This window comes from Phacochoerus africanus, chromosome 9 (assembly GCF_016906955.1).
Source record: "Phacochoerus africanus isolate WHEZ1 chromosome 9, ROS_Pafr_v1, whole genome shotgun sequence".
In the NCBI taxonomy this organism is placed as follows: domain Eukaryota; kingdom Metazoa; phylum Chordata; class Mammalia; order Artiodactyla; family Suidae; genus Phacochoerus; species Phacochoerus africanus.
The window spans coordinates 68,629,538-68,639,166 of record NC_062552.1 but is presented as its reverse complement, the minus strand read 5'-3'; positions in this window follow the sequence as shown (position 1 = coordinate 68,639,166).

The following is a 9,629-nucleotide window of genomic DNA, read 5'->3' as shown; positions in this document are numbered from 1 at the left end:
TAGAATATAATTAGTAGGATGTGGGAGTAGAAGATGGAGCTGAACATTTGATGCTCCTCACATGGGGCTGATGGGAAAAAAGAAATTCTCCTTGACCAAATGATGAAGTCATGGATTCATAGAGCTTGAGTGATGGGTGGAGCTTAAGCAAACAAGCCCCTCATTATGCAGATGCGAAACTGAGGCCCCGGGAGATTTGTCCAAGGCCACACAGGTAGGAATGAATAGAATGGGATTCCAATTCGTGTCTTCAGACTCTAACTTTACATCCTGTTATGTACAGTTTATTTTTTAAGGTTCCTAATTCTGTCTGATATGGGCAAATGAGTCTCTTGTTTCTTTTTATGAAGGCAGAGACTATAGATCTGCTATTATTTCCTTATTAATAATAATCACAGAAGCTCATAACAAGTTTACACACCAGATAATAAACTCCCACTCGTGGTCTGAGAGAAAGATTGAAAAATTTTACATAAAAATATCAGAATCCCAAACTCATTAATGAATCCAATTCTTACTAACATCCCTTTTTCCTCCTACTTCTTTTTATTTTTATGGTGGTTTGGGGCTTCCTGGAGTGAATGATGATTTATTTTGAACAAAGTAGAATTTGTTCTTGAATCCTGCTGGTGTAAATGCTAAGCTAAATAAATGGAAATAGATAGAAGTCACAGGAATAAATCAGACTCCTTGCTTAAAAAGCAAGCACATAATTTAGCCCTTTCCTTTTGATAGGTAAGGAAAAACTGCGGGGCTTAAGTCATCTCCTTGTGCATATGTAGGACCTCACTCAAGCTTTTTGCTCATTTGTCCATTTGTAGCAATCCTGGGTTTTCATCCTCCCTTGCTTCCTCCTTTCCTTTGCTTTTTCTTGGGAGGGATCTTTGGAAAGTCAGAAAAAAAAAAATAGAGAGACTTTGTCCGTACAAAAATATGTCAAAGTCATGCTATGAAGATGGTGAATGCAGCAAGGAAAGATATTAGAAGTGGTATTCCTCTGAGACTCAAAGGACTTTAAATAATCAGGACTCTCAGATAAGCTGATTCACACTCCCTCCCTCTCCCCCCAGGAATAGAGTCAGGAGTCATGAGGGAAAAGCAGGGGTGAAGGGAATAGTGAAAACAAGGGCAGAAAGATAAAATGGGAGACCAGCGAGAAAAGAGCCTCACAAAGTCCACCACAGACAGGCTCAACAAGGACTGAGGAGTGATTTGATGGAAAAGATAAAGGGTCCCATGTATATTTGTGATTTTCCCATCAATGAAAAACATTCATTTGGGGGATAGACTGTATACCTAAGGTAAAGGATAATTTGCTGTCTACACTTATACTCTTTTGCAAGTGAAAAGGTGCCATTACTGATTATGTGGATACAATAGGTGTAACCTGCGACTATCAGGTAAATATGGATTTATAATTATAGACTGTACCTCTACCCCTTCCAGACCTCATGGACATAACCAAGAGATTAGACTTTCACTCCTTCAAAGCACAGTCATTAAGCATTGACGTATCCAGTGTTGCTCTTGGCATTGAGGATACAAAGCTGAGCTCTTCTGTTTCTGTAACTGATGAGTTACTCTTTCTGTACCCAAGACTTCCATGACACCAAAGATGAAGGCAAAACCTTCACAGTCCAGTTAACTAGTTATGATGCTTCTTAGTGGGGTTTGTGTATATCGCTCCCACCTGGTCTCCCCAACACGGTGGTGGCTGAACACCCTGAAGCGTGATGAGTCACAGTGGTGTGATTTTGTTCTGCCTCTGCCCTGCGTATGCTGGTTTTAATCAAATGAACACTTATTCCTGTAGCGAATCTTATTACGCCCTTTGCCCTTTCCCATTCCATCTGTTACATGTCTCATTCTCTGTCCTCCAAATGGAATGAGCTGTGTTTTTTCTCAGACTTTTTTTTTTCTTTCTGGGTTTGATGTCTTTCAGAAATAGGCCTGAAGCCAAGAATTACAATCAAGTTGAAGTGGGTCTGACTGAGGATTTTCAGTATCCTGAGTTCCTTTTTCTAATGCTCCACTTCTCTTATCAGCAAAGCCTCCAGTTTTGATGGCTTTTAATGCAGGGTACTGGGGAGCTCTTCGGTCGGTTTCACAGATCTTCGTGTTAGGACTGCAATTACTGTCTCCCCAGGGTGTAAAAGACCCTTGGGGCACACAGTTATGGTGGCATCCACTTGGACCAGAAGGGCTGTATCGCAGCCATGCTGCAGAGCCCAGGTATCTGCTGGTGGATGGATCATAATCTTGTCTCAGTGGGCTTTTCTAATCCTTTTCATCTCTTTGGCTATTTACTATCTTCCTGACTGAATCATTCATACACATCAAAACCAACTCAGCTTGAAAATAGGCCTCCAGGCCTCTGTCCTGGGAATAGCAAAGGAATATAGACAAATCTTCCCCAAGGAGTGAATTTCTGTTTATTTTAGTTTCTCTCGTTGGCAGGTATGATAAGGTTTTACTCTGGAGGAATGAAAAATATTTAAAAGGCGTTGGTGGTATGACAAGTTCCAAATTTGGTTCTCTTTCAGCAAGCATAACCCCATATACCTGGGCTGTGACTCTTTTGTATTATTTATTTTTTTGTCTGTGTCAGTTTCCCCCATTTTTAAGGTCCTGTGAGGCTTCTTGTCTCTCATCTTTTAACCCCTTCTTCACTCTTCCTCCCCTACCCTAGTGCTTAATCCACTGTTTTCCACAGAGAAGGTCATTGATAAATGTTTCCAAACTCAATAAATATTTTTGGCTTGTGAATCAGTAATCTCCTTATTTGATACTTCCTCCACACTGAAAGACTTACTGATAGGTTCTTAGAGGGAATTCACCCCTTTTAATGTCCTTTGAGTAATAAAGCCAGGCCAGAGGTACGGAAAATATGAAGGTCACTGTCTCTGCATTCCTATGGGGAAGGTTTTGCTACCCCAGACACAGAATCTTCAGGTCCCTATGGATGCACATAAAACATGAGATTGATGCTGCATCCAGTTTTTTGACTCTCCTGCTTGCTACTGTTGCTGTCTGACATATATTCAAACTCACTTTGCAGTAGATGGAAGGAAAGGTTTTTTAGACCTAGGACAGGAACTAAACTAAGGCTTAGGACCTGCCTTAAAAAGAGCATTCAGAATCCTTGGTTGCTTCCCAAACCAAATTAGGCTAGTATATACCCCACCTTGAACTAAGCGGGAATCAATCCAGCCTGGAAAACCAAGGGGAATAAGACATAGCACAAATGGCCACTTGGTTCTCTGCATTCTTTTCCTAATTACTGAATGTTTCAACGCAGCTGTAGCATGCTCCCTCTCCTATTTGACACTTTCATGTTGCCTCGCTCTATTAATAGTCATTGAGCTTCTGGTCAGCCAAGGATAATTATGCTTCATTACCACCTCTGGGTAAAACTCTGGTTGCCAGAAATTCTCTTTGCATTGTGTTTGAGAACAGTCCAAATTTCTGCATCACTGAGGGGGGGTGGGTGTGGGTCAGGACTGGCCATCATGAATAAATAATGGAAGTTTAAGGCACTAGGAGGCTTCACATGAATTTCCAAGTAGAGGAGTATGGAAAATATACTGTAGTAATTTTCTCTGTTGCAAACTAGACCCCCTCTTGTTTAGGGCTGGGTGGTGGGAAACCTGAGATACTATCTCACATTTATGTAGTGACCGCTGTGAATTTGGAAGGCAGAGGTTTCACCCAGGGCCAACCATGTGTGGACAATGCAGTGCATGGCCTGCACAAAGCCTGCCTCCAATCAGTCAGGAGGAAGGGGTGACTCTTGGGTTATTTGCCCAGAGGGGATGCCTTTTTGCAGTTCTAATAATTCTAAGCCTTCTAGTCATCTACCTACTAAGAAGACGAAAACTATCATTAAGATTGTGTCTCCATCATCAAATCACATTTCTAACTCAGCAGGGACATAGAAAATAGTCCTTTCATTCTAGATAGGTGTCCTTTGCCTAGCTCCATCACTTTGCTTTGTGTGTACTCAGGGGCAATCCAGAAATGCCGTCTATTAAATGTCTTCAGGAGAGCTCTTCTCTCTACCACATTTCCTGAGCCCCAGTATTTTAAACTTAAAAATTCTGTGCAGCATTGTTGTGTGATGCAACATCACACCTAACTACTGAATGCTGCATTTCGGGCTCCTGGGAATCCCTGGTGATTGATTCCAATTGGAGTGCCATAAGCAACAGCTGAAAAAGCCAACAAAAACTTAGAGCTTTCTAATATAGGCATAAATAGGCAATTCGTTCTTCTTTGAAGTATAGAGATCGGGAGAAGTTATGTGGGCCCTGAATTGATAGAGAAGGGGGTGAAATATTCTGGTAAAAGTGAATATAGGTGGAGTTCCCGTTGTGGCACAGCAGAAACAAATCCAACTGGAACCATGCAGTTGTGGGTTTGATACCTGGCCTCGGTCAGTGGATTGGGGATCTGGTGTTGCTGTGAGCTGTTGTGCGGGTCACAGACGCAGCTTGGATCCCTCGTTGCTGTGGCTGTGGTATGGGCCAGCAGCTGTAGCTCCTATTGGACCTCTGGCCTGGGAGCCTCCATATGCCACGATGCAGTCCTCAAAAGACAAAAAAGGAAAAAAAAAAGCGAATATAAGCACAAGCCACTTGTGTCAGGAACAGATTGTTTCTTAGCATGGCTTGGACTTAAGTTTGAAGAAAGTGAACTGCATTTCAGGAACTTGAACTTTTAAATTCAGGGTTAAGAGAAATTATGAGATTTCAGTTCCCTAGGCATGGATTATATCTTACTTATTAAGTGTCTCTTTCAGCTGCAGTATGTTAACCCTTGGCGGGCACTCAATAAATGTTCATTAATTGGACTGAGTTTTCTGAAGATAAGGAGGAAATTGGTGGAAAGCTTTCGATTTGGGTATTTTTCAGTCCCCTTCCTCTGTACAATCCATGATTCTAGGAAGGCCAAGAAGTAAGAGAACAGCAGATTTGAAGGTCTGAAGGAGATTCTCTGGGTCTGGAACATGAAGTGTGAAGGAATTCTGGTGAGAGATGAGGCTGGAGAGGTATATGGATTTTTAGCAACGGGTGTGTGATGTTTAGATACACATATTGGAAAAGATCACTGGAGGCAACATAAAGAATGGATTAGAGGAGCTCAAGTAGGAGAACCATTGGGGGATTTATTTCAACTTTGGGAAATAGTGATTTTTGCCTGAGATAGGCTAGTGGTAGTGAGAGTGGAGAAAAGTAGATGGATTCAAGAGAGAGTAATGGTGGTGCTTGACTCTGATTGGATGTGAGGAACCTTAGGTGTAAAAAAAAGGAGCAAAGACCTGCTGACTCCCAGGTCTCTGATGATAGAAAATGGTGCCATTAGCAGGACAGAGAACAAAGAGAAATGGGTGTGAGGTGGTGATAGAGAAAGAAGATGTTGAGTTCAGTTTTCTACATGTTGAGTTTGTGGAGCTTGTGGGAACATCACAGAGGTGTTGGCAGTTTCACAAGTGGGTCTGACATTCTGAAGAGAGACACCAGTTGAAGTACAGATTTGGGGATATATGATATTGCCATGGAAGTACATGAATTTGTTCAGGGAAATATCAACATTAAGGGCTTGGCAGTGGGAGAGGGACACATAAAGCAACCTAACCATGAATGATCAGAGAGGAGGTGGCAAACAGAGAGGTATGCATAGGGGAAAAGAGAGTTTAAAAAAGAGAGAGTGGAGTTTCCTGGTGGTCTAGAAGTTAAGGACTTGGTTTTGTCACTCAGTGGGTCGGATGTGATCCCTGGCCTGGGTGTCCTGAGGGCATAGCCCAAAAAATAATAAAATAAAAAAAGAGGGAATGGTCCAACTTGCTTACCTTTACTTAAACGTCATCCCAATCTCTAGGTTCCCAAATATTTCAAATTGCTTTTGGTCAATAAGCCCTCGATTAGAAAAAAATGCATAGCCAATCACTCCTCTATGAATGTTATAGCCTAAGGTCATTGGTCTGTTTTATTTAAATATATGGTGGGCACTGTTCCCTCTGAGGATTTTACCTAATGCTAAAGAGAAAGAGAAGAAATCCTTCTCATACACTGTACTACAACACTGAAAGTAGCCAGCAGGGAAATTGATCTATAAATACTCTGAGCACATTGAGGTAAGCACATTTTTAAAAACATTATGTCTTTTGGCTATAGTCTAATGTGATGATTGGTGGGAATGGAACTAAAGAGTGACAGGAAATATTAATGGAAGGTAACACACAGTCCTTTGGCCTTAGAAAGAGCAATGGGCTATGTCTCTTCCCAGAGGGAAAGTCAGATAAGTAATGATCTTGATATACATTTTAAACATTCTGACAATGACATCATGGGTGCTGCTTTTACTCTTTGGACAGCAGATTCTCCTTTGCTGTGGTCAAGTCCATTACTACTGAGTCTGTTTAGCAGGCCACTGTGGGTAAAATGGCAGAAGCGTCACAACACCCATGTTCCTGTTCTAGACGGTGGATGCTGTAAAAGGCATGCTATAAGAGGCTGTAAGGGGGTACTTTCCCTGCAGAGGGAAGAGAGCCAATCCAAGGTCTCCAGAAGGCGTACTTTCCCCAAACATCCCACTCCCCAGGTTGCTGATTAAGAGCTGATGATTCACATTTAGATGCCCTTCCACCTCCACTCCCTTCCTGACAACACAGAAATTGAGTCAAGCTTGAACCTTGCTAAGAAAACAGATTTGCTCTTTTTAGTCTTAGCAGCACTGGAGTCTAAAGAGAGACTATGTGGGAAGGCAGATCCTTCGTTACCTCCTCCCCAAGCTGTTGCAGGAATTTCAGACCTCTGCTTGCCAAAGCACTTTTATGGAGCTCTGTTTTTTTTTTTTTTTTTTTTTTTGTAGAGTGAGGGAACGCCTTCAGTGACTCATTCCCCTCCCCTCTCTGAGCATCAGTTTTTTCCTCACAGAGGGATCTAGGACCTCTAAAGGTCCCCCAGCCCTAGCCTATGTCCCCACCAGCAGGCCCCACAAGCAGAGAGCTTGTCCTCAGGGAGGCCCTTTCCTGGTGAGCTAAATAAACTGGCTCGAAAGAACTGCTCTATGTTTGGACAAAGCAAGTCATGATGTCATTTTGCATCGAGGGAGCTTCTTTGCAGTGGGAACACCACAGGAAGAGGCTTCTACGTTGAAAATGCACATACCCTGCTGATGGGGGGAAGATAAAGAACCCCAGAAGCTCTAAGGAGTCTAGAGATCAGAAAGGTTGGCAGTCTGCCTGGCCCTGCCAGTGCTTTGCTGGATTCCTTGGGCTCTATTTAGAGAAGGATTTGTATTCACCTGCTAAGAGGCCACTTAGAGAAGGGTTTTGGAGGTAGATGAACCTGGTTCTGGGCCTTAGTGGTTGTGTGATTGCGAATTGTTGGACTTTTCTACACTGTATTTTCTTTATCTGTTAAATGAGTATGCTTTCTAGGCCTGTACGAGGATTGAATGAGGTAACATGTAAAATGGCAGTACAGAGTCTGGTATGGTAAGGGGTCTCCTCCCTTCATCCCCAGTCCTCTTCTTCACTTGGACCTTTACTCGCATTCTTCCCCCTCCCTGGACCCTTCTCTCTGCCTCTCCAAATTCAGCTCCGTTTCCGTGCTTAGCGAGGTCCTCTTGCCTGTTGAGTTCTGCTGCTCCAAGCACGTGTTACCTGACTTGACATTCTGGTAACTGCCTTCTTTCTTGATATTGTTTTGCTGATTTTGCTCATCTAAATTGCTTCTCTCTGAGGGAATAAATTCAGTAAATAGCAGCTATTTTTCTGTAATATTCGGTAAGACGTCAGGTGCATAGAAGGGGCCTATGTAATATTTGAATGAATGACTACAGAAAGAACTAAGCTACCTAGAGAATGAGGGGACAGTATGTGCTGTGGCTAAGGCTTGGATGCTGAACAGCCTGCCTGGGTTTGAATCCTGGTGTTACCAGTTTTAGAGCTTTGCAACTTTAAGTGTTGTTAAATCTCTCTGATCTTAGTTTTCTCGTCTGCATGGAGGTAGTGGCAAATATAGTACTTCTCTCCTAGGGTTGCTGTGAAGATTAAAGTTAGATTTGGAGAATGTTTAGATTAGTGCCTGGCACATGATATTATATAAAAACCCACCATTATTATTTTAAGACATATGATTTAGGATTAGACAAACCTGAGTTCAAAGCCTGCTCTACATCTTACTTGTGATGTGTCCTTTGACAGAAATTATTCAATTTCTCTGTGCTCCAGTTTCCTTATCTGTAAAATAGGGATAATATACCTGCCTTATAAATTGTTGGGAAGACAAAATCGAGATAAGAGCCTAGAGCACAGAATATGCCTGAGAACTGGTAGCTGTTACAAGTCTGCTTCAGTCTTTCAGAAGCAGGAGTTTGAGGTGACCACATGAAGAGTCACTGCGGTGGCTCCGGGCCCCATTTAGGAAACTGAATACCTGGGGCTTGCCCCAACTGGGAAGGATTGAGAGAAGAGTCAAAACAGGGGTTGTGGGTGCATTGAAGAAAGGGATAGGGAAGGTACTTTGTGCTCGTTGCTAAGCTGTATCACCAAAATCCTGACCAAATTAGGTCATTAAAAATACATTTGGAAGGAGCTAGAGACTTTTGCCTGAGTGAAATTCCAACACAGGTCCATGCATGTCACCTTTCTGCGTATCTTTGATTATGTAAGGTGTTTCTTGTGTTTTGTCCTCATGTAGCCAGCTGTGTTACTGTCGTGATGATGCTGCAGGTGTGGGTGAGTGGAGATGCACCATTTTCTGCTGGTCAGGTGGATCTGTGATTCTTGTTTTCTGAGAAGGGGAAACTTGCCAGTTCAGAGCTTGTGTATCTGAGGGTGCCTGAGAACTGGCCCCTTCTTCTGAAGCCAAGTTGGGGGTCTCTGAGTCCTGATTTCTAGGGTTTTGTCTATTGATTCTCACTCCCTAGATCTTATTTGGTCCTGAGTGATAGGTTAGGCCCTAAGGGAGTCTATTGCCCCTTAACTTCCACCGACAGTGAGAGGCTGACTGCCCTGTACTGTTCAGGGCAGAGGGATCTGAGTGGTTTCAGTGAGGAGCCCCACTAGGTCCATTGACCTCAAAGGGAGCTGTGGGAGGAGAAAAAAATAGTGAAAGAGAGGCAGGCAGAGTGGCCTTGACACCACTGGGTCTTCCCCAGATGGCTTTGCTTTATTCACACCACAGGGCTAAGGGTTTGAGCCTCTGTTCCCCCAGCATCTGGATTGAAGTTTAGACTTTTCATGATTCAGGCTTCTTACATCCCATTTTTTTTTTTTTCTCTCCACTGCTTCATTGTTTGAATTTAATGCTAAATTCTGCAGTGCAGTAAATTCTTTGGAAGGAGATGTAACATATTTCTACCTCAGAATTGCAGATTTGCTATATATTTGCTATATTATCTCATCATCTTATCAGCATCTTGTGGTTTCATTGTTAGCAGTGCCAACAGTTGGTTTCATGTATTAAGATAAAAATGCCCACTTCCTTTTTTTCATTACCTCAAAGTTCCTTATGATTATAGTATTATTTTACTCTATTCAGGTGGGAGGACTCTTGATTAACTTCATTTTGCAGAATAAAATTCAGATATGGGGAAGTTCAAAGAAGGCAGTTAATTACATT